The sequence below is a fragment of the Leguminivora glycinivorella genome, chromosome 23 (assembly GCF_023078275.1).
Source record: "Leguminivora glycinivorella isolate SPB_JAAS2020 chromosome 23, LegGlyc_1.1, whole genome shotgun sequence".
Taxonomy (NCBI): domain Eukaryota; kingdom Metazoa; phylum Arthropoda; class Insecta; order Lepidoptera; family Tortricidae; genus Leguminivora; species Leguminivora glycinivorella.
This window is the reverse complement of record NC_062993.1, coordinates 13,027,524-13,049,593: the sequence shown is the minus strand read 5'-3', so window position 1 is coordinate 13,049,593 and position 22,070 is coordinate 13,027,524. Positions and strand designations below refer to the sequence as shown.

Below are 22,070 nucleotides of genomic sequence, written 5' to 3'. Positions count from 1 at the left end.
CTTTATTTTTTTATCCAATCGATTTCATTTATATCCACTATCAATAGTTTCCTAGGGGTCGACTTATGATAATGTACCTACTTAATAAAAATCCACATATTAAAGGCTTAGAAGGCAAATGTACATATTTTAGGATCGTTATATCCGAATAACAAAAGAACTTAATTTTGTTTGTTTGAGAACCACTGGCTGTTACTTTGAGAAAACAAGGTCGGGTAATTCCGGAACACTTTGTGACACGGAATTCCCCACTTCGGGTAAATCTGAAAATGTAATAAAATTCAAGCTAGAATAGTTTAAGCCGATTTAAAATGGCTAAAAAACGAAGATCTCTCAAACACAAAAGCAGTCAATTCATTTCCTCATCAAATTACAGAGTTAGCGATGGTCGTCTAATTCCGAATGTCAAAAAAGCGGGAATTTTTCACTCGCTCACTAATCTGATGCGCCACACGCGTAGTTTCGCCGCTAGCGTCTCGAGCCAACTTACGCGGGGAGGGAGATACATGAACTTCATAGGATGTGTTGGCAGAGCAAATAATGTAGCCGCGATTAGTAGATATTAGTAATTTTCGGAATATCCCGAATTTCGGAATTAGCCGAGTAAACCTTACCTACAATAATTATGTAAAAAAGTGAAAATAACGTACTTTAAGAAACAAAACCCAAAATTTTCTTCTGCACTAAATTATAGGAACAATAAGAGCCTTAGTACCCATTACCAATCATTGAAAAGTTTTTAACTCCAAGCCAGGATTTAAAATATGGTGGAACCGAATATTCGGCCGAATGTTCGGTTCGGTAACAGCTGAACCGAATGTTCGGCCGAATATTCGTGTTCGACAAAGTCCGTATTCGGCCCATCTCTAGTTTAAATCAAATACCTAAGTAAAATAACATACTTTCTACATATATCGCTTATATTATGTCAGTATTGAACGAGTTGCATCAATACACAGTAAAAAATAAAGTCGCTTCCCACTGTCTGTCCGTCTGTCTGTTTGTCAGGCGGGTCGGTACTCGCTAGGTAGGTAATGTATAAAATAAGTAAAGTACCTACAACCTAGGTAGTAGGCACAAAGATTCAAAAGCCCGAAGCGTCTCTTGACGAGGTATTTTAACAGAGAACAAAAAACATAAACCATAAGGTCGTAAACGTTTACTAAAGTTACCAAGCCGATAAAGTTCGTTTGTCCCTTATCCCACCACCCTATCCCACCCAATACGTCGGAAAGGGACAAACGAACTTTATCGGCTTGATAACTTTAACTAACGTTTATGAATAAGGATACTGGGGAGCCCATTGCTATGTCTTGTATGGGAACCCTGCATTTTATGATTAAGCACTGAGACTTGGCACAGTTGTTCCTTGGGTGGCCCTGAGTCGATAAAGGAATGCGGAAGGCCGAGCTCCACGTAGGGCAGGACGTGAGTTGTCAAATACAGGACAAGAACACGTGTCTAAATTATATGTTATTTATTTATTTAATAAGTTTACACGGCATTACAGCATAAAACACCAATACACCGAATAAACTAACATGGACAAAAAATATACATTAAAATATAATATATTACAACGACACATACAATTATTTTACAATATCATACACCGACCGTGGAAGGCCTATCATCCATCGCCTCACAATACCTCAGACACTCAAGATACACTGTCTTCCATCTCCCTGCAAACAAATCGCAATCCAGATTAATTCTGGGAATATCAGGCACATACAGTCTGAGCACGCAATTCACTAGATCTGGGCAGTCTGATTCACCCCGCAGCATCCGACAAATGGTAACAGATTGCAGTTACGCCTTACCTCCAGAGAATTGTAACCGAGCGCTCCCAGCAAGAACTTGGTCGGGTATAGAAACGTGTAATAGCCATAGACTTTCTTGTAAATAAATCTGAGAAAAGCCTTTTGGATCTTCTCTAGAAGTAAGACGTAAGTCGACTCATAGGGGATCCACACAATTGACGAGGTCTCCAACTTGCTTCTGACCAGTGAGTTGAACACAAGCTTTATGGCCCCAACATCTCCAAACTCCTTAACATTGTGGATCACAAAGCCCAATCTTTGAAAACAGCCACGAGCTAGCTCACGTATATAATCGTTGAATGTCAACCGTGAGTCAAAGACAATGCCAAGATCCTTCACAGAGGCTACCCTGTCAATCCTGTCCAGTCCAAGGGTATAAGGCGCGCGTATAGGTGTTGCAGTTCGGCTGAATGAGCATACACAGCATTTGGCTACGTTGAAGAGCAGTTTATTTTCAACACTCCACCGCATCACGGAGTCAATGTCCTCCTTCAGGGAAATACAATCTGCACTATTTTTCACCCCATAGATCAACTTCAGGTCGTCAGCGTACAACAGACATTTTGCGTTCTTTACAACTGTCTCCAAGTCGTTAACCATCAGCCCGAACAAGAGGGGACCGAGTATGGAACCCTGACTGACACCAGATAAAATAAACCATGTTAAACTTAAAAAACACCTAGTCTCCGCTGCCTACTATTCGTTGAACGAATTCTTCCAAATTTAAGGGTAAACAAGCCTTGCATGACACTGGTGGACACACAGATTAACAATAGATTAGTAATGTGTAAGAACTGTAACGCATGTACCAATAATTATTGTATTGTATTGTTTTTATTTGGTCATGGGCATAGAATGGATCATACCAGACTTCCGCGTCAAGTCATGCTGAGTCAAGTTGCAAATGCCAAGAGGCCAGTTGGACGCCCTAAGCTTAGATTCAAGGATTGCTGCAAGATGGACCTGATCTGCTTTAATATTCAACCTCACGTTTGGGAATCTAAGGCCGACATGAGACCAGAGTGGCGCCGTGATCTTAAAGCGGGGGTAGACAAGCATGACGAGGATTGGTTAGAAAGCCTCAAGCAGAAAAAAACTATGCGCTGCCAGACCCCCTCCTCTGAACTCTGATCATGTCTGCGATCGCTGTGGTAGAAGATGCCGCTCTGGTATAGGTCTCTTTAGCCACCGAAGACGTTGCAATCACCTACACACAACACATAACTTACTAGACGCTGCAACAACCATCTGCAATAGATGACGTGGCCAATGATGATGTATTGTTTTTATTATGACGTGTAAAATTATAGTTTTATCAATAAAATATTGAATTGAATTGTATAATATTTCAGTACTTACTGAAATCCTTTCAGGCAATAGTATAAAATATAGTCACAATCATTTTCAAAATATTTTTTGGTGGTAGTAGTTGGAATTGTGATAGCATCTTTCTCTCTTTTCGCATGTTTTTGAGCTTGTCTCCTTGCATCCAACCTAATAAATTACAATTAAATATTAGGATTTATACGAAAACTTATTTAACACAGCAAAAGGGAGTGTACAAATTTCTAAGGGGTTAGCAACGCGCATGTGACACTCCTTGAGTTGCAGGCGTCCATAGGTTACGGTGACTGCTTTCCATCAGACGGACCTTGCTTGCTTGCATGCTTGTTTGCCACCGATGTAGGGTAGTATTAAAAAAACTACCAACATAACAGCATAAACAGGATAGTTAGGTATATAAGTTTTAGGAAAATTCACCATCTTTTTTTTGCATCAACCTAATTTTTTATTTTGCATCATCAATTCATCACAGGCAAAGCATTTTGTACTTAGAAATATTAATAAGAAGTTGATTTTTTAAATGGTAATAACTTTGAAACTAGATGAAACCCAGAAGAGTTTGTAGAACATTTAGTGTTGAAATGTGATCAGGAATGCACTGTTAAAGTTGTTCGGTTTCCTTATATTACACCGTGTATAGAAAACATCTCTGGTTTCAGAAAAACCTGTGCAACAACATATTACACTTGCACGATATTGCATTGCATATGAAAAAGATATTATATTTTTCGTATGATTTCGTAATGTCTACAAGAGATGCGTTAAAATTCTCAAACTATTTAACTGACTTACATAAAAGGTCCTGTGTAATTTGTGTATAAATTTCTCCGAGTTTCATTATACTGAAAATGAAAAAAAAAATAAAGCCACAACACTACAGGGTGCCCGGTAATTAATGAATTACGCACATGACAGGGTTGAGTGCAGGAAGCGGGGGGAGGCCTTTGGCCCTTTGCCCAGCAGTGGGACATTACAACAGGCTAATAATAAGTTTTTTTTTTTTTTTGTATTTTTGGATGTGATGCCACATAAAAAGTAAATGTTTTCCGTAAAACTGACACTGAAAATATTTCTTTTTCTAAAAAAAATACTTTTTTTTAACATTTTTTTTTTCATTTCAATAAGTCATTAGTTATATTTTGACATCGATCAACGAGGATAGTTAGATTAAGTCCGATAACGGCATCGCCGCCATCAAAATGCGTTTTGTTCAGAGAAATAATAAGTAATTGTTATTTTCTTAAATGTTTACAACTCTGAAAGTAGGCGAAATCCAGAAAAAAAAATGACATTATACTCTTCTAATATGATGACATCACTGATGAGAAATACGCTGTTAAAGTTATTCGATTTTCTCATGTTACACCGTGTATAAAAATAATTAAAGATTCTGTAAAATAAAGAAAAAAAGGATAGCAATAAAATGTGACCAGCATCTTCAGAGATTTGTTAGGTGGTTGGATTAAGGGTCAGATGCAGAAGGCGGTGTCCTGAACAAGGCGCATAAAGTCCGTTTCTTACTGTGCAGCCCTGATCACCGGCAGCTTGTGCCCTAGGCTTGTTTAAAATAATTATGTTTTTGGTATTGTTTTGTTAGTGTTCTACTTGACATGTTTACCATAGATGTGTTAGCTGGCCTCCTCATTTGCGGTCCGGCTAGTCCACAAGGTTTCGTTATTTTTATGCTGCCTTCCTGTATCTGCCATACTGTAACATACTTCAAGTTATATATTATACTCTATCAGTCTAAGCAACATTGTGCTTTACGATATTTTTTGTTAAAACAATATTATAAAATATTTTCTTGAATTAATATAATTATAAAAATAATGCCTGTGTGGTGACGGGTTAAGAATTTCACCACCCCCTTTCTTCCCGTGGGTGTCGTAGAAGGCGACTATGGGATATGGGTTAAATTGTGGCGTAGGCGAGAGGCTGGCAACCTGTCACTGCAATGTCACAGTTTCGTTTTCTTTCAACCCCTTATTTGCCAAGAGTGGCACTGAAGCTTTAGTAGTTTCATGTGTTCTGCCTACCCCTTTATGGGATACAGGCGTAATCCAGGCAATATTACAATCAGAATGGCCAAACGGGATAAACGCACGACTTTTCATCTGGAGATTTGAACCCATACCAAGTTTTTCAGAATTTATTATGCATTTTATTTAGATGTATTAAATGCTAGTCATAGCTTTTCAATGAAGGAAATCATTGTTATCAAACGGGGCTTATCTCAATAAGGTCAAATTATTGCTGTTTGAAGGTGCCGTAACAAGCCTAAGCCAAATCTTGGATTGCGATGCCAAAGCGGACCAAGCCTCTCATGAACCGTAGAAAAAATCCTACTTGCAAGAATATGATGTTACAAATGTTACAATCGTGCCTATTACTTAAGCGGACAAACTATTCAACAGAAGTGTGTACTTACATATAAAACTAATATAAATGGTAAGTAAAGTCCTCATTTAAATAAACATCAGCGTTGGTATTTTTAGTAAATAACTGGTGTTCAACAAAATTACCAATGTACGTCATATCATTGTTGCAAATGTAAAGTTTTGATTCTGTCGACAATGTTACTTCTTTATCAGATTTATACGTTCTTACAAATATTAGTTATGACTTTTAATTAAAAATATAATTATGATAACGTATATTAAACAATCATTTTCAAATGTTGGAAGTTTTTACTGCAAAAATCATAAATCTTTTTTGTCGTCAAAATGTTACGAAGAATGTATGTAAACTAAGAGAGATAAATTATTTTTCACCACACCACTGATAAAGGCTCTCTTTGCTATTCGAAAACAGATAGTAAAATTGCATTTTATCCACAAGAGAGCAAAGTAATTTCATATAAATTTTAACTTGCTGTCTTAAGCTGGCTGGTAGATTTTACCTACAAATGATGATTTTGAATCATAGATTTTGAATAAATTGATGGATTTGATGTTGTGTGATGTTTTATAGTCAGTATTTTGTTAGTGTTGGTGTGGTGAGAAATTTTGTGTTTCACCAGGTGGCATAGTTTGTTTACCCTTCGGGCCTTGAACCCTTGCAACGCTCAAGTTTCCACTTTGTGAACGACTCGCTACGCTCGCGGTTCAATATTGGAATCTTTCGCTTGCTCGGGTATCAATATTGGCACGTGCGGTTAAACAACAACTTCGCCCCCTTGTAAAAGAAATAACTGTTCTTCATTGATGAAATACAAAAAATAACATGAAAATAGAGGTAAAATAATTATAATTATGTCGTACTTATATGGAAGACCGGGATAAGACGATACAACATACCTAAGAAAATAACTTGTGGGATGTGTGACTGTGTAAAATATATTGAAAATTATGATGTTGAAGAAATTATGCTTCCAGCTTGATAAAATTGTGAAAAAAATCCCACTTACTTGAAGATATGTATATCGCGAATACATGATTAAAATGTTTTACGCACACCCAAAACGAACAGGGAGCATTTTTTTTTTCACTAACCACGTACTTAATTTACCTAAATGGCGACTTAAATTATTTCTAATTACTCAATATGGTACACGCACAGTCGCACAACAGCATCTTTTTTGCCCTACCCTACCACGAGGATCCATCTTACCTCTGTCTCCCTAACTAACCAAAGATTGAATACGAGCTACTTCCATTTTAAAATTCATAAAATTATACACCGTGAAAATTTCTCTCCAAAACTTCACCCGGTGGTTGGTCAATTTGAATTTCTAATTAAAATGAAATTAGGTTATCAAAGTCAATTGGCGCGGTCAAAATTGATCCGAAGACGGATCTTGAAGTTTTCTGAATATTCATGAATTTCGACGGCAGCCACGGAAAGTTTTTTTTTTGGGATTTTTTAAGACTTAAACTTTGTTTCGCGGTTTTTGTGATTTTGGTTTTCCTATTGTTTTTTTGTTACTTACGTGTCCGATAGTGACACTGGTGACAGCGTTTACGTTTTGTCTGGATTGATGTATATTTTTTTGTCTCAAAAATATCATAAAAAGTAAGGCGACTGAGGGATATGGGTTAAATTGTGGCGTAGGCGAGAGGCTGGCAACCTGTCACTTTAATTTCACAGTTTCGTTTTCTTTCAACCCCTTATTTGCCAAGAGTGGTACTGAAACTTGAGTAGTTTCATGTGCTCTGCCTACCCCTTCATGGGATACAGGCGTGATTGTATGTATGATTGTATGTAAAAAGTAAGTGATGGTGTGGTAAGGGGCTGAGGTGTAATCTTTTTCTTTCTAAATTATTTGTAACTTTTGGATTATCTTTATTATATTTATATTTTATTCTATTTTGCGAATATTTTATTTAAAACATTTATTATATTTATCGTATGATTTTCGCTGACAAATACACTTTATAAATGGTTCTATATGATCGAGAGGAAAAGCGTTGCTTTTTCTAGCTTCTAAACTTTCTAAAATAAAAGATTTTATAGAGAATCTTGGTAGATATGTTGACATCTTTTTCCACGAGGCCGATTATAAAAGCGTCTAATTTATTTGCGAAAACCACAAGTTTTAATAAGTGTCTGTCATGCTTCATCCTCAAAATTGTTTACAACGTGAAATTATTTGTCTAAAAACAAAAGAATAACTGGATCTAAACAGATCAAAGCGACTTTGACGAGTTATTTCGGTAATAACTTGGCTTAAGTTGAACGCCGACGGCATTTTGATCCAACCCGACAGGTTTCAGGATTTCCAAATATACTTAAATTGTACTTTGTGGTTTAAAACAAGCGCCATTTCATATGCAACATACTATTTATCACTTAAATTTAGGTTTAGATTATAGCATTTTTCAACTGGGATGAGTTGTGTGATTGAAAAGAGTACAAACTCTCTAGGTCCAAGGGGTTCCGAAGCGTACAAATCTTGCAGAAATTCTAGAATAATCGCGAAGTTTCTGGTTGACATAACTTGTGGCCAAAGACTGGCGACCGCCTCACACACATCCATAATGACATACCGCTAACGTTCTTGCTAAAATGCCTCAAGAGCCTATTTAAGATTTCACGTAGCTATTTATTTTGTACCTTGTACAGTCAACCAATTGGAACCCTAGGCCACTCTACAACCATGTTAGAATGACAATCAGTAAGAGATTTCTCACAATCTGATTTATAACGTCACTGTGACATAGTTCTACAGTGGCCCAGGGTTCCAATTGGTTGACTTTACTTATGCTTAGACTTAATTTCGACATTGTACCTACCTACATTTTCTCATATAAATAAATTTTATTTAACACGTAATATTAAATTATAAATTGAAATAGATATCATACACGAAAGAAAAAACGACAAGGCCCACGTGGCCAAGCCGGGAACGAGCGAGCGAGCACGGCGGGCGGGTGGTCTAGTGGTAACGACGTTAGCCGCGTAAGCTGAAGACCCGGGTTCGTTTCCCGGCTCGGCCACCAGTGGGCCTTGCCGTTTTTTCTTTCGTGTATGATATCTATTTCAATTTATAATTTATATATAGTAGTGTGACTACTTGTAAAAAAGAACAAATCAAAAAATATTCAATAAAATAATTTGATTTATATATTTATATATTCGTGTTAATTTGGAACCCATATCTTCAGCTGTATCATTATTATAATGAGCACATTTTTTCTGAAGGCTTATCTGTCTGTTATGGCTGCTAGTAATCATTTCCTTCGTTAGCTCGAGTAGCGACCGACGTTTGCGACAAAATAGCTGGTTGGATACCAGTAGGTAGACACACAAAAGAAACTTATTAGCTGAGGATGTTAAATACAGAAAGATTTATTATTTGAAGTGCAAAAACTAGAATAATCAAATAAAAGAACGCACTTAACCACGGAGTCATTGTTTTGCAGTTTTTGGTCTTAAATTGTAATTATTTATCTTTTATTTTCACTACAGGGGCATTCCACGAGAAAGTCGCTTATGACATGCTTTTGTTTTGTATGACAGTTATATCAATCAAATCCGTAAATCTCGAGAACATACTGCCAATTGGTTAACCAAGTCATGAAAGGTTGTTAGACACAACTTGGCTTTCTTAGCGTCTTTAAAAGTATTAGAATAATTGCATGTCGTAAGCGAAATTCTCGTGGAATGCCCCTACACATTTACTTCCATACGTATTGTAGAAGTCCACTGTAGAATAAATAAATAAAAATAAATAAATATTATAGCACATTCTTACACAGATTGACTGAGTCCCACGGTAAGCTCAAGAAGGCTTGTGTCATGGGTACTCAGACAACGATATAATTATATAATATACAAATACTTATATACATAGAAAATGGGCTAACATAATTATTATGGTGTTATCCCTATGAGGCTTCTGATGGAGGCAATTATAGGCTAGGAATGTCACAATCAACCCCTAAATTCCTAATGGCACTAAAACTTGAGCAGTTTCATATACTCTGCCTACCACTTTTGGGCATATAAGCGTGAGTTTATTTATGTTATAATTGATGTCAAAAGGGTCATTAATACAAATCAGGTATGTCATAAACGTTACTAAAACATATACAACAAGTAGGCATATTACAATGCGCATATGAACCTCCTGAAGTCCTCATTATTCCCGCTGCATTACCCCGCTGGACGGCAATGGAGACTTGTTGGACCAGATACGACCCAGAACGAGGATCGCAGCCCCGCAACTGAACAGTATGTATGTCTATATTTTTGATGTTATTTGATTTTGATGGTATTTTTGGTGTTTTGACGACCGGTCTGGCGCAATCGGTAGTGACCCTGCCTGCTACGCCGCGGTCCCGGGTTCGAATCCCGGTAAGGGCATTTATTTGTGCGATGGGCACAGATATTTGTTCCTGAGTCATGGATGTTTTCTATGTATGTATTTATATATTATATTATATACATCGTTGTCTGAGTACCCACAACACAAGCCTTTTTGAACTTACCGTGGGCCTCAGTCAATCTGTGTAAGAATGCCCTATATTTATTTATTTATTTATTTATATATTTGTTATTAGTTATTATAGCTTAATTTTGAGAGCCTACTGTATGTTATGTGTCGTATACATCAATCAGCACTATTATACAGCTTAGTACATTTCTAATAAGCACAGCAAAGTCCGATTTCAGGTAAGATTAAAAAAATCTCTCTTTGTGGGGTTCTCCAAGAAGCGAAATTAGACTCATGTGGGTTATTCATTTATTATTAAAAATAATAACACTTCAAAATTACTCATTGTTGAACGATTGTCTTATAAACTCTAAAAATAACCTTTGGCTACGAATCTAATTTAAGGTAATGTATAAGATCTGTGTTTATTTGTTTAAATACTTACTTATTATTAAGTAATCGCAGTTTAAGACGATACGGTAGCGAAAATGCTAAAATGGAAAGGAGTCCCCCTTTCAATTTGGGAATTTCAGTTAAATATACTAGTGTTATTAACTAAGTAGATTTATCAAAAAAAAAATGTCCATTAAGAACACTGTTTCCTCCAAAATTAATTTTTATTAAGCAGAAACGTCTGCTAACGATTCTAAACATTTTTATATTAAAGGAAAAAATGGAAAAATTTACGCTTCCGGCGGGACTTGAACCCGCACCATTTTTGCAATCCGTGCAATGCTCTTACCAATTGAGCTACGGAAGCCACGCCGGACCTCGCAAATCCTTCCATGCCTTTCCTTTTTGTACACACGTCTTGGGGTGACGTCTAGCGCCATCTACCGACAGACTATTACATCTTGTAACGGCACTGGAGTCTCAAGTTATATTGAGAATTCACCAGTAACAATGTGCTAACCCATACTAAATTAATTTTTATTAAGCAGAAACGTCTGCTAACGATTCTAAACATTTTTATATTAAAGGAAAAAAACGTGTGTACAAAAAGGAAAGGCATGGAAGGATTTGCGAGGTCCGGCGTGGCTTCCGTAGCTCAATTGGTAAGAGCATTGCACGGATTGCAAAAATGGTGCGGGTTCAAGTCCCGCCGGAAGCGTAAATTTTTCCATTTTTTCCTTTAATATAAAACTGTTTCCTCCTTCAAAACTTATTTAAACGGAACGAAATTTGAGAATCTGACTAACATGGAAATAATCTGTGACGGACCGTTTAGATTTTTTGGCTAATTGTTACCGATCTTGAGTACCACACCTTATTCACACCTTTTTTTAAGCCATAGGCAGTTTTTAGAAATTTTTGATTGGCTCTAGCGTCTTTTAAAATAAAAATAGTAAAAAAATCAAAACGGTCCGACACAGATAAAAATAATAATAATTTGTGTTGAAAAAATCATTGCTCTATCTTAAAAAACCAGGGAGGAAATAGTCGAGAGTGTTTGTATGGAGAATTGACCTGTATCGTATCGTCTTAAAACGACCTTCCAAATTCACGAGAGTTTTTTTTTTCTATTTAAAGACCAACATGGAAAGATTTTAGATATTTTTAATAAAAAAAATTACACTGAATTGGGCCGATTGTATAAAAGCCATTTTTCATTCAGTTCATAATAATTTAATATAGGTTATTTTCTAAACCAGGTGACCTTTTCATGTGGTCGGAATTACCCATATTCGCCATATTAACAAATAACAAACTTCAAGCCAATGTGAGATGTAAAGAAGCTTAAAGATAGTTAATTCCCAAAAGATTCAAGTTCCTACATACTAAAAGTCGTAATGGTGCGACTGTATTTTTTAAATCAGTCCTTTTTCGGACAAAGTTTGTAATACCTAAGTTTGGGGGCAATTTAGGAGGGTCGGGTAATCTAGGTATTATCTTGTGGCCTAGAAAGGTCCACAAGTAGGGGAAACCTGGGCAACACGTATACCATAGGCAGTAACTTACGTATAATAAGCACATTTCTATTTTGCCCCGAACCTCATTTTGGCCCAGTTTTCCCTAATTACTAAGTTTTACGTCGGGTGTATTTAGTTAACCGGTTTTTAACTCTTTATAAAGAAAGTTTTTATAAATGCGGTGTAGATCGTCTTGCTGGATAGTTCGTCACTTAGAAGGTGCAAATAGAATGCAGTTATGCTTGTCTAAATCGTGATTGATTAGAGATATCGCTACAGCGACTAGATAGAAAAATCACATTTCTCTTCCTGATGTCAAGGGTGTCAATAACTCAATTTCATATCATAAAAAATGTCAGTTATGGTTTTTCTCCTTGAGACGGCAGTATAGTACTGCACTTTAATGTACATTACCTACCTGTATTTGAGCACCTTCCCTTCACTTTACTTCTGAGATAATAATATACGTACGGGTTCGGAAAATTACAAGCCTATGTTTTAAAATATAAAAATATAAATAAATAAATTTTATAGGACATTCTTACATAGATTGACTGAGTAACGCCGGTAAGCTCAGGAAGGCTTGTGTTTTGGGTACCCAGACGACCGGATTCGAACCCGGGACTGCGGTGTAGCAGGCAGGGTCACTACGAACTAGGCCAGACCGGTCGTCTAAATAATATAAGTACTTTAAAGATTTTACTATCAGTAACACAAAACAAGGCAAAAACAACTTTAGAAACTTAGATACGTTTTTTGAATTCTACTTAATCAAAGTAACCTTAAGATAGGGTATCCTATTTTAAAAATCTAATTACCCGCAGCCATTAAAAGGCTAATCTGAAAGCTCAGAAAGATAACTAGGTTATCCCGATCGCAGGGCTGTTCAATTGCGGCCCGGTCCCTTAATCTGGGGCTGCTTTGATGGCTGGTTGCGTAATGCTTATCCCCGATTAAGACTTTGTATTGGGACGTTTCATGACTTTTAAGACAAAGTAAATGGGTTAAAAACATAAAAATCAGTCCTCATTTTTAAAATTGGAAAAATTTTGCCGATTTCTATAATTCATACGAATATTTCAATGCTTGTAAGGTGCATTATCGTGATTCTGAAAATCACCATTATTTCCATCATATCAAGATTCCCCTTTCGGAATTATCCGAGCATTCCAGTCATCTGGAATTACCCTAATGCATAACTCTTATTAAAATTGAAAATTTGAAAAAGTAGGTACTATACATTGTTTCCATACTTTATGTAATAAGTAATAGATTTCTATGTAATAAGTGCTATAATATGCTATAATCTAATTCTGTTTTCCCATACAAACTTTGGACTCCCATTTCACCCCCTTAGGAGGTGAATTTTGAAAAATCCTTTCTTAGTGTTCCTCTAGGTACACCTTATTTATAAGGAACCTACGTGCCAAATTGACCATAAATATATGACTTTTGTCAAGAGGGCTCTGTTATTCTGATGTATTATATATAGGATGACAGTTCAATATATTGTTCCATATTTGTAGAACCTCTTTTTGACATATGACAGCGTCCACAAAACGTAAACTCGCGCAACCTAATGAAATTTTAAATAAAATCCTGTAATAATATAAAAAAAAATCAAGTGCTTACAAACAATATTTCGCTTACTTGAAACATAATCTAACATTATGTTACATTTTTGCGGATCTTCGTTAGTGAGTATTTTACGATATTCATTTATCACCCAGGATTTACTTATTATTTCATTTACCATTCATTTTTATTTAAACTAGTGCTGTTGCAGAATCTGTCATTTCGATTCAAATGACATTTCACTAAGTTGATAGAAATCGTATATTTGTTTAAGCACCTCCTTGTACATATGGCCAAATCGATTCAACCAATTCGAAATTAATCGTTAGATCTGGCAAACGTCTACGCCGTGGCTTGCGTGGGCGACGGTCGCGCGATGGTCGCGCGACGGCGATGCGACGCATACGAAATCAAACCTTATCGATATGGAAGTATGAGACGCGACGGCGTTAGCCACATCGCAACATACTTCAAAACAAATGTGTCAAAAATGTGAACTTACAAATCTGGGACAATACTATGAAGAAAATAGTTCTCTAATGAAATTCCGCAAGATGGCGTGTAGCGTAGTCATATCTTTCTGGTCAGGCTATCTTTGATCCCAATTTATAACACAGAGGTTTCTCGTAAACCATTTACCGGGTTCATCTAATACAAAGGGACAAATTTCCATTTCAAATCCCGTCACGGAGTCGGACCAAACGTTTTAAATCAAAGCGATTGTTTTACTGAATCTTTATTATGTAATTTGAATTAATGAAAATAACATCAATTTCTTGACTGATTCAATTTTGGTATTTGCATAAATCTTTTGAGTTTTTTTTTAACCGTGGATCAGGAAAGACAAATTTTTTGATCATTTTTTTTTGCCAATAAAAAAAACCGCCTTCAAAAAAAAGCGCGTTACAAAACACGTAGAAACTAAAAAGCAAAAAATAATAAACCTTTGAATTCAGATTTCTTATCGTATTGCAATAATCTAAACATCCAAATTATAAACAAATCAATTATTTTTGTAGTCGGTGCCAGACCTGTTCGTCGCCTTGCTATATTGCCTGTTTGGCCCCACCCAACCATACTCAGGCTGGCCCCGACTCCAAAAATAATTGATTTGTTTATAATTTGGATGTTTAGATTATTGCAATACGATAAGAAATCTGAATTCAAAGGTTTATTATTTTTTGCTTTTTAGTTTCTACGTGTTTTGTAACGCGCTTTTTTTTGAAGGCGGTTTTATTTTTTGTTAAAAAGTTTATTTATTTGTTGATTTTTAGTGGTTCCTATTGATATTATATGTATCAATCCGAATATATGTACAGTAGTGAAAGAATTATCCTTTAACTCCTAACCATTGAGGAGTTGACCTTCCATCATCAGCTCAGCCACATAAAATTATTACCATCAGGCGTAAATACTGGTGTACCTTTGAAAAATACGTTCAAAACATTACATGTGCCTATAACATCTGAAGAGTTCCCTCGATTTCTCCAAGATCCCATCATCAGACCCCGACTTGGTGCCAATGGGACCATCTCGGGGTTATACCCGTTCGATCAAAAAAAAAAAATTTTGAAAATCGGTCCACAATTCTCGGAGATATCGAGTAACATACATACAAAAAAAAAATAAAAAAAAAAAACATTCAGTCGAATTGAGAACCTCCTCCTTTTTTGAAGTCGGTTAAAAATGATTGATTTAGTTAATTTTAGGTCAATTGTACTTACAATCAATTGTACTTTCAATTTCAATTGGAGAAAAAAAGTGTCCCAGAATTTCCATATATTTTTGTTACTTTCCTCTTTTGTTACCCCATACAACATGTACGGAAAATGGTAACAAAATAAGAAAAAATTGTATGGGACAATTTGTTTAACTACTAGGATTGAAAAAGCTAGTAATTCTGAGTAGAAATAGCATTTTTTTTTTCAAAAATATTACACTTCATAAAAGTGGCAAAAAAAAAAAGAAATGCTCTTTTAGACCCTCGCTGCGCTGCAACAGGTAAGTAACTAAGGGCCGGTTGCATAAAACTGTCTGTCACCGTTAAACCGTTCGTTAAATTTTATTCTATGGGAAATTCCAATAGATGTCTGCTGTATGACGATGATGTGTCTGTCAAATGTGGTTGATGCAACTGGGCCTAATTCTCACATCGTAAACATATATTATTGTTATACTTCAAATAAAAGTCATAAGGGCGTTCCCTGCGCCAATGACCTTCGATTTGAATCCATTGATATTATGATAGTTTCTAATGCCTATCATATTAACAGCATCGTCTTTAAACAAAATAGTATCCTATAATTACTTCACAGCTCATTGTTTTTGTGATATTTGGCATAAAAGTTAAACAATTTGAGGGTCAAAAACTGGATTTGTGGTCATAAATTTTGTTTTAATTAGTTTAAAATTAAATCTCTTGAATTTATATAAAAGTCAAAGGTAAACCCAAACATGTCGATTTCATGCATGTAACACCGTCACTAAAATCAAATTTCGATAAAAGTGTTTTTTTAGACCATGTTTAAAAAACCGCATCCGATGTTAACCAGGAGGAGCAAATTTTAGGACGGTCGCTCAAAAAACCACGACTGGCTTTGATTTTTAACCCCTGACGCAAAAACGACGGGGTGTTATAAGGTTGACGTGTCTGTCTGTCTGATTGTCTGTCTGTGTGTGTGTCTGTCTGTGGCATCGTAGCTCCCGAACCGATGAACCGATTTGGATTTCGTTTTTTTTTTGTCTGAAAGCTGAGTAAGTCGGGAGTGTTCTTACCCATGTTTCATGAAAATCGGTCTACTATGTCGCGAGCAGGGGTTTTTTAAAAATTTTAATTTTGTGGTCAGGTTATGACTATGGCGATTATAAGATTGCTTATGCCGTGTCTTGCGTGGGCGACGGTCGCGTGACCGTCGCCGTCGCGTCTCATCTCATCGTCTACTTCCATATCGATAAGTTTTTATTTCGTATGCGTCGCGTCGCCGTCGCGCGACCGTCGCTCACGCAAGCCGCGGCGTTAGTCAAGACACCCCATTGTATATTTTCCGAGATAATTGGTTAAGTCTTTAACCATTAGAACTCATTAAAAGTATCTCAAGCACTTTTATCTAAAATATTTAACAATATAATATATGCTTTTAAGTCCTTAAGGGTCCTATTAACATAATCTCTCTATTAAGATTTCTACTTTTCGGACTTTTCGGAATTATCCGAGCATTCCAGTCATCTGGAATTACCCTAATGCATAACTCTTATTAAAATTGAAAATTTGAAAAAGTAGGTACTATACATTGTTTCCATACTTTATGTAATAAGTAATAGATTTCTATGTAATAAGTGCTATAATATGCTATAATCTAATTCTGTTTTCCGATACAAACTTTGGACTCCCATTTCACCCCCTTAGGAGGTGAATTTTGAAAAATCCTTTCTTAGTGTTCCTCTAGGTACACCTTATTTATAAGGAACCTACGTGCCAAATTGACCATAAATATATGACTTTTGTCAAGAGGGCTCTGTTATTCTGATGTATTATAGGATGACAGTTCAATATATTGTTCCATATTTGTAAGAACCTCTTTTTGACATATGACAGCGTCCACAAAACGTAAACTCGCGCAACCTAATGAAATTTTAAATAAAATCCTGTAATAATATAAAAAAAAATCAAGTGCTTACAAACAATATTTCGCTTACTTGAAACATAATCTAACATTATGTTACATTTTTGCGGATCTTCGTTAGTGAGTATTTTACGATATTCATTTATCACCCAGGATTTACTTATTATTTCATTTACCATTCATTTTTATTTAAACTAGTGCTGTTGCAGAATCTGTCATTTCGATTCAAATGACATTTCACTAAGTTGATAGAAATCGTATATTTGTTTAAGCACCTCCTTGTACATATGGCCAAATCGATTCAACCAATTCGAAATTAATCGTTAGATCTGGCAAACGTCTACGCCGTGGCTTGCGTGGGCGACGGTCGCGCGATGGTCGCGCGACGGCGATGCGACGCATACGAAATCAAACCTTATCGATATGGAAGTATGAGACGCGACGGCGTTAGCCACATCGCAACATACTTCAAAACAAATGTGTCAAAAATGTGAACTTACAAATCTGGGACAATACTATGAAGAAAATAGTTCTCTAATGAAATTCCGCAAGATGGCGTGTAGCGTAGTCATATCTTTCTGGTCAGGCTATCTTTGATCCCAATTTATAACACAGAGGTTTCTCGTAAACCATTTACCGGGTTCATCTAATACAAAGGGACAAATTTCCATTTCAAATCCCGTCACGGAGTCGGACCAAACGTTTTAAATCAAAGCGATTGTTTTACTGAATCTTTATTATGTAATTTGAATTAATGAAGATAACATCAATTTCTTGACTGATTCAATTTTGGTATTTGCATAAATCTTTTGAGTTTTTTTTTAACCGTGGATCAGGAAAGACAAATTTTTTGATCATTTTTTTTTGCCAATAAAAAAAATGATTGATTTAAGTAGTTAATTTTAGGTCAATTGTACTTACAATCAATTGTACTTTCAATTTCAATTGGAGAAAAAAAGTGTCCCAGAATTTCCACATATTTTTGTTACTTTCCTCTTTTGTTACCCCATACAACATGTACGGAAAATGGTAACAAAATAAGAAAAAATTGTATGGGACAATTTGTTTAACTACTAGGATTGAAAAAGCTAGTAATTCTGAGTAGAAATACCATTTTTTTTTTCAAAAATATTACACTTCATAAAAGTGGCAAAAAAAAAAAGAAATGCTCTTTTAGACCCTCGCTGCGCTGCAACAGGTAAGTAACTAAGGGCCGGTTGCATAAAACTGTCTGTCACCGTTAAACCGTTCGTTAAATTTTATTCTATGGGAAATTCCAATAGATGTCTGCTGTATGACGATGATGTGTCTGTCAAATGTGGTTGATGCAACTGGGCCTAATTCTCACATCGTAAACATATATTATTGTTATACTTCAAATACTTTTATTTGAAGTATAACAATAATATATAAGGGCGTTCCCTGCGCCAATGACCTTCGATTTGAATCCATTGATATTATGATAGTTTCTAATGCCTATCATATTAACAGCATCGTCTTTAAACAAAATAGTATCCCATAATTACTTCACAGCTCATTGTTTTTGTGATATTTGGCATAAAAGTTAAACAATTTGAGGGTCAAAAACTGGATTTGTGGTACATAAATTTTGTTTTAATTAGTTTAAAATTAAATCTCTTGAATTTATATAAAAGTCAAAGGTAAACCTAAACATGTCGATTTCATGCATGTAACACCGTCACTAAAATCAAATTTCGATAAAAGTGTTTTTTTAGACCATGTTTAAAAAACCGCATCCGATGTTAACCAGGAGGAGCAAATTTTAGGACGGTCGCTCAAAAAACCACGACTGGCTTTGATTTTTAACCCCTGACGCAAAAACGACGGGGTGTTATAAGGTTGACGTGTCTGTCTGTCTGATTGTCTGTCTGTGTGTGTGTCTGTCTGTGGCATCGTAGCTCCCGAACCGATGAACCGATTTGGATTTCGTTTTTTTTTGTCTGAAAGCTGAGTAAGTCGGGAGTGTTCTTACCCATGTTTCATGAAAATCGGTCTACTATGTCGCGAGCAGGGGTTTTTTAAAAATTTTAATTTTGTGGTCAGGTTATGACTTTGGCGATTATAAGATTGCTTATGCCGTGTCTTGCGTGGGCGACGGTCGCGTGACCGTCGCCGTCGCGTCTCATCTCATCGTCTACTTCCATATCGATAAGTTTTTATTTCGTATGCGTCGCGTCGCCGTCGCGCGACCGTCGCCCACGCAAGCCGCGGCGTTAGTCAAGACACCCCATTGTATATTTTCCGAGATAATTGGTTAAGAACTCATTAAAAGTATCTCAAGCACTTTTATCTAAAATATTTAACAATATAATATATGCTTTTAAGTCCTTAAGGGTCCTATTAACATAATCTCTCTATTAAGATTTCTACCGATGCATATTCCTAAGGCACTTTCGATTAAATTTTCCAAGTAAATAATGGTCTGGAATCTGAATTCAATTCTCATTCAATTAATTGTTTAGATTATTTCGTTCGAGTTTCATTTATCTTGATATTCGTTTGTTAAATATACACTGAGTTATTGCGATTAAAATTTGCAATGTCAAAGTATTTGATACTTAAAGGCAACTTAATGCCTCTGTAAAATTATCCTTATTATAATGCTATAATTATGATTTGTTTAATTTATTTATCAATCTTAATATAATTTAATTTAAAGTGATAAAAAAATGTAATTTGTAATTTTAGGATAGGTATAAATACTCATTTATTTTCTTGCAGTGCATACATGTTTTGGACGGCATTCTTATGTTAAACCTGTAACTTATAGTGGCTATAATAATAAATAAATAAATATTGGGGACACCTTACATAGATCAACTTAGCTCCAAACTAAGCAAAGCTAAGCGACGATATACTCACTTAAATAGATAAATACATACTTATATACATAGAAAACATCCATGACTCAGGAACAAATATCTGTGCTCATCACACAAATAAATGCCCTTACCGGGATTCGAACCCAAGACCGCGGCTTAGCATTCAGGGTCACTACCGACTGAGCCAGACCGGTCGTCATATTGTATTGAATGTTGTCTGTTTTGTGTGCCTTATGAATAAAATAATAACATAACCACAAAATTAAAATTTTGAAAAAACCCCCGACCGCGACCTAGTGAACCGATTTTCATGAAACATGGCTAAGAACACTCCCGACTAACTCAGCTTTCAGACAAAAAAAACTAAATCAAAATCGGTTCATCCGTTCGAGAGCTACGATGCCACAGACAGACACACACACAGACAGACAGAAAAACAGACAGACAGACAGACAGACATACACACAGACAGACACGTCAAATTTATAACACCCTTTCGTTTTTGCGTCGGGGGTTAAAAATAAATAAATCACTCTCTTTAGGAGGTGGTGAATAAATAAATAAATAATAAATAAATAAAATAAATATTATACGACATTCTTACACAGATTGACTGAGCCCCACGGTAAGCTCAAGATGGCTTGTGGTGCAGGTACTCAAACAACGATATATATAATATACAAATACTTATATACATAGAAAACATCCATGACTCAGGAACAAATATCTGTGCTCATCACACAAATAAATGCCCTTACCGGGATTCGAACCCGGGACCGCGGCGTAGCAGGCAGGGTCACTACACGCTAGGCCAGACCGGTCGTCAAAAATAAAATAATTACGAATAATTTACGTCTTTTAATTTATTTCTGAGTTTCATAACATTAAAAGACGTCTCTGTTTGATACAAAAACAATTTGATCCAATCGTATCCACATCTAATATTAGACATAGGTATACTTAAAGCGAGAACACAGTACCGACTGTTTTTAGTCTGGTTTTCAAAATTCAGTTTTGTACACTATGTAAATTGGCACTTTTATCAGCGTTTTCTTTAAGTATTTTCTCGTCTTGGCGGGGTCACTACCGTGCCCCCAATTTAAGTGACTAAGTACAACCTATTTATAAATATAAAATTGATACAACATACATAATAGATTGAGTAGTACAAGGGCCAAATTATTTCTTAAGAGAAATTTCTTTCTAACAAATTCAAACAAGTCTTTACATTTGACCTTGACCTTGCAGATATACATAGTGTTCAGCTTCTGGTCATTTTCATTTCCTGGCGTCCCGTGTAGATTGCTTTACTGGACTAAGTAGATTAGGCGAATAAAGCGGGATTTCTGATGCAGGGGTCAAGATTCCAGGAATGGGAGAGTTTGGATGTGGTATTATAAAATGACCTTGACGTGTTTACATTTTTGCGCACAGGTAAGTGAAGTGTATCCAGCTTGTTGTTAATAAAACGCATACTCAAATTCATCATATCAAGTGTGAATTCATTGGCCGAAGTTGGATCTAACTAATAATTCTCAATAGATCCATCTTTAGGCTTGTGCCATTTCGTTTCTTGATCGGAGCGCTCCGATCTCGATCAATCGCGCCCACGAACTAGTTCGCTCTTTTAGGTCTTTTGCTCATTTAGTTCAGCCAGACTAGTGACCACTGCGGTCGGAAAGATCAGAACGAATGGGACCGAATAGTGTCAAAATGATACGAATAGTCCACAGATGACGTTTTTTTGTTGCTCTGCTAATTAGCTCTCGCTCGGCGCAGTCACACATTCGTTCTCGTTCCGAGCCGCTCGCGCTCACCGATCCTATACTGAACTAAATGAGCAAAAACCTCGGAGGAAATATAGACTGGAGTAGCCTTTCAGTTACTTACCCCTCTGCCAAAAAACTTGAACAAATGTTCATAAAGTCACGTAAATACAATTTCACAATCGATTCATGCTCATTCACAGAATCGCCACGACACATATCACTGGTAATTAAAAATGCCCGCTTGTGCTGTGAACACTTGTAATAAGCGCTCAAATACCTCAAGTTTGCAAAAAGATGGCATAATATTCC

General features: G+C 36.0%; 2 non-coding genes across 2 annotated transcripts; one reads left to right on the top strand and one right to left on the bottom strand.

Annotated features, from left to right (window-relative positions):
• Positions 1 to 10,727: 10,727 nt before the first annotated feature.
• Trnas-gga lies at positions 10,728 to 10,801 on the bottom strand. The gene has a single exon. It is a non-coding gene; the product is annotated as a tRNA-Ser (tRNA).
• A 277-nt stretch (positions 10,802 to 11,078) lies between these two features.
• Positions 11,079 to 11,152, top strand: Trnas-gga. The gene has a single exon. It is a non-coding gene; the product is annotated as a tRNA-Ser (tRNA).
• Positions 11,153 to 22,070: the final 10,918 nt, after the last annotated feature.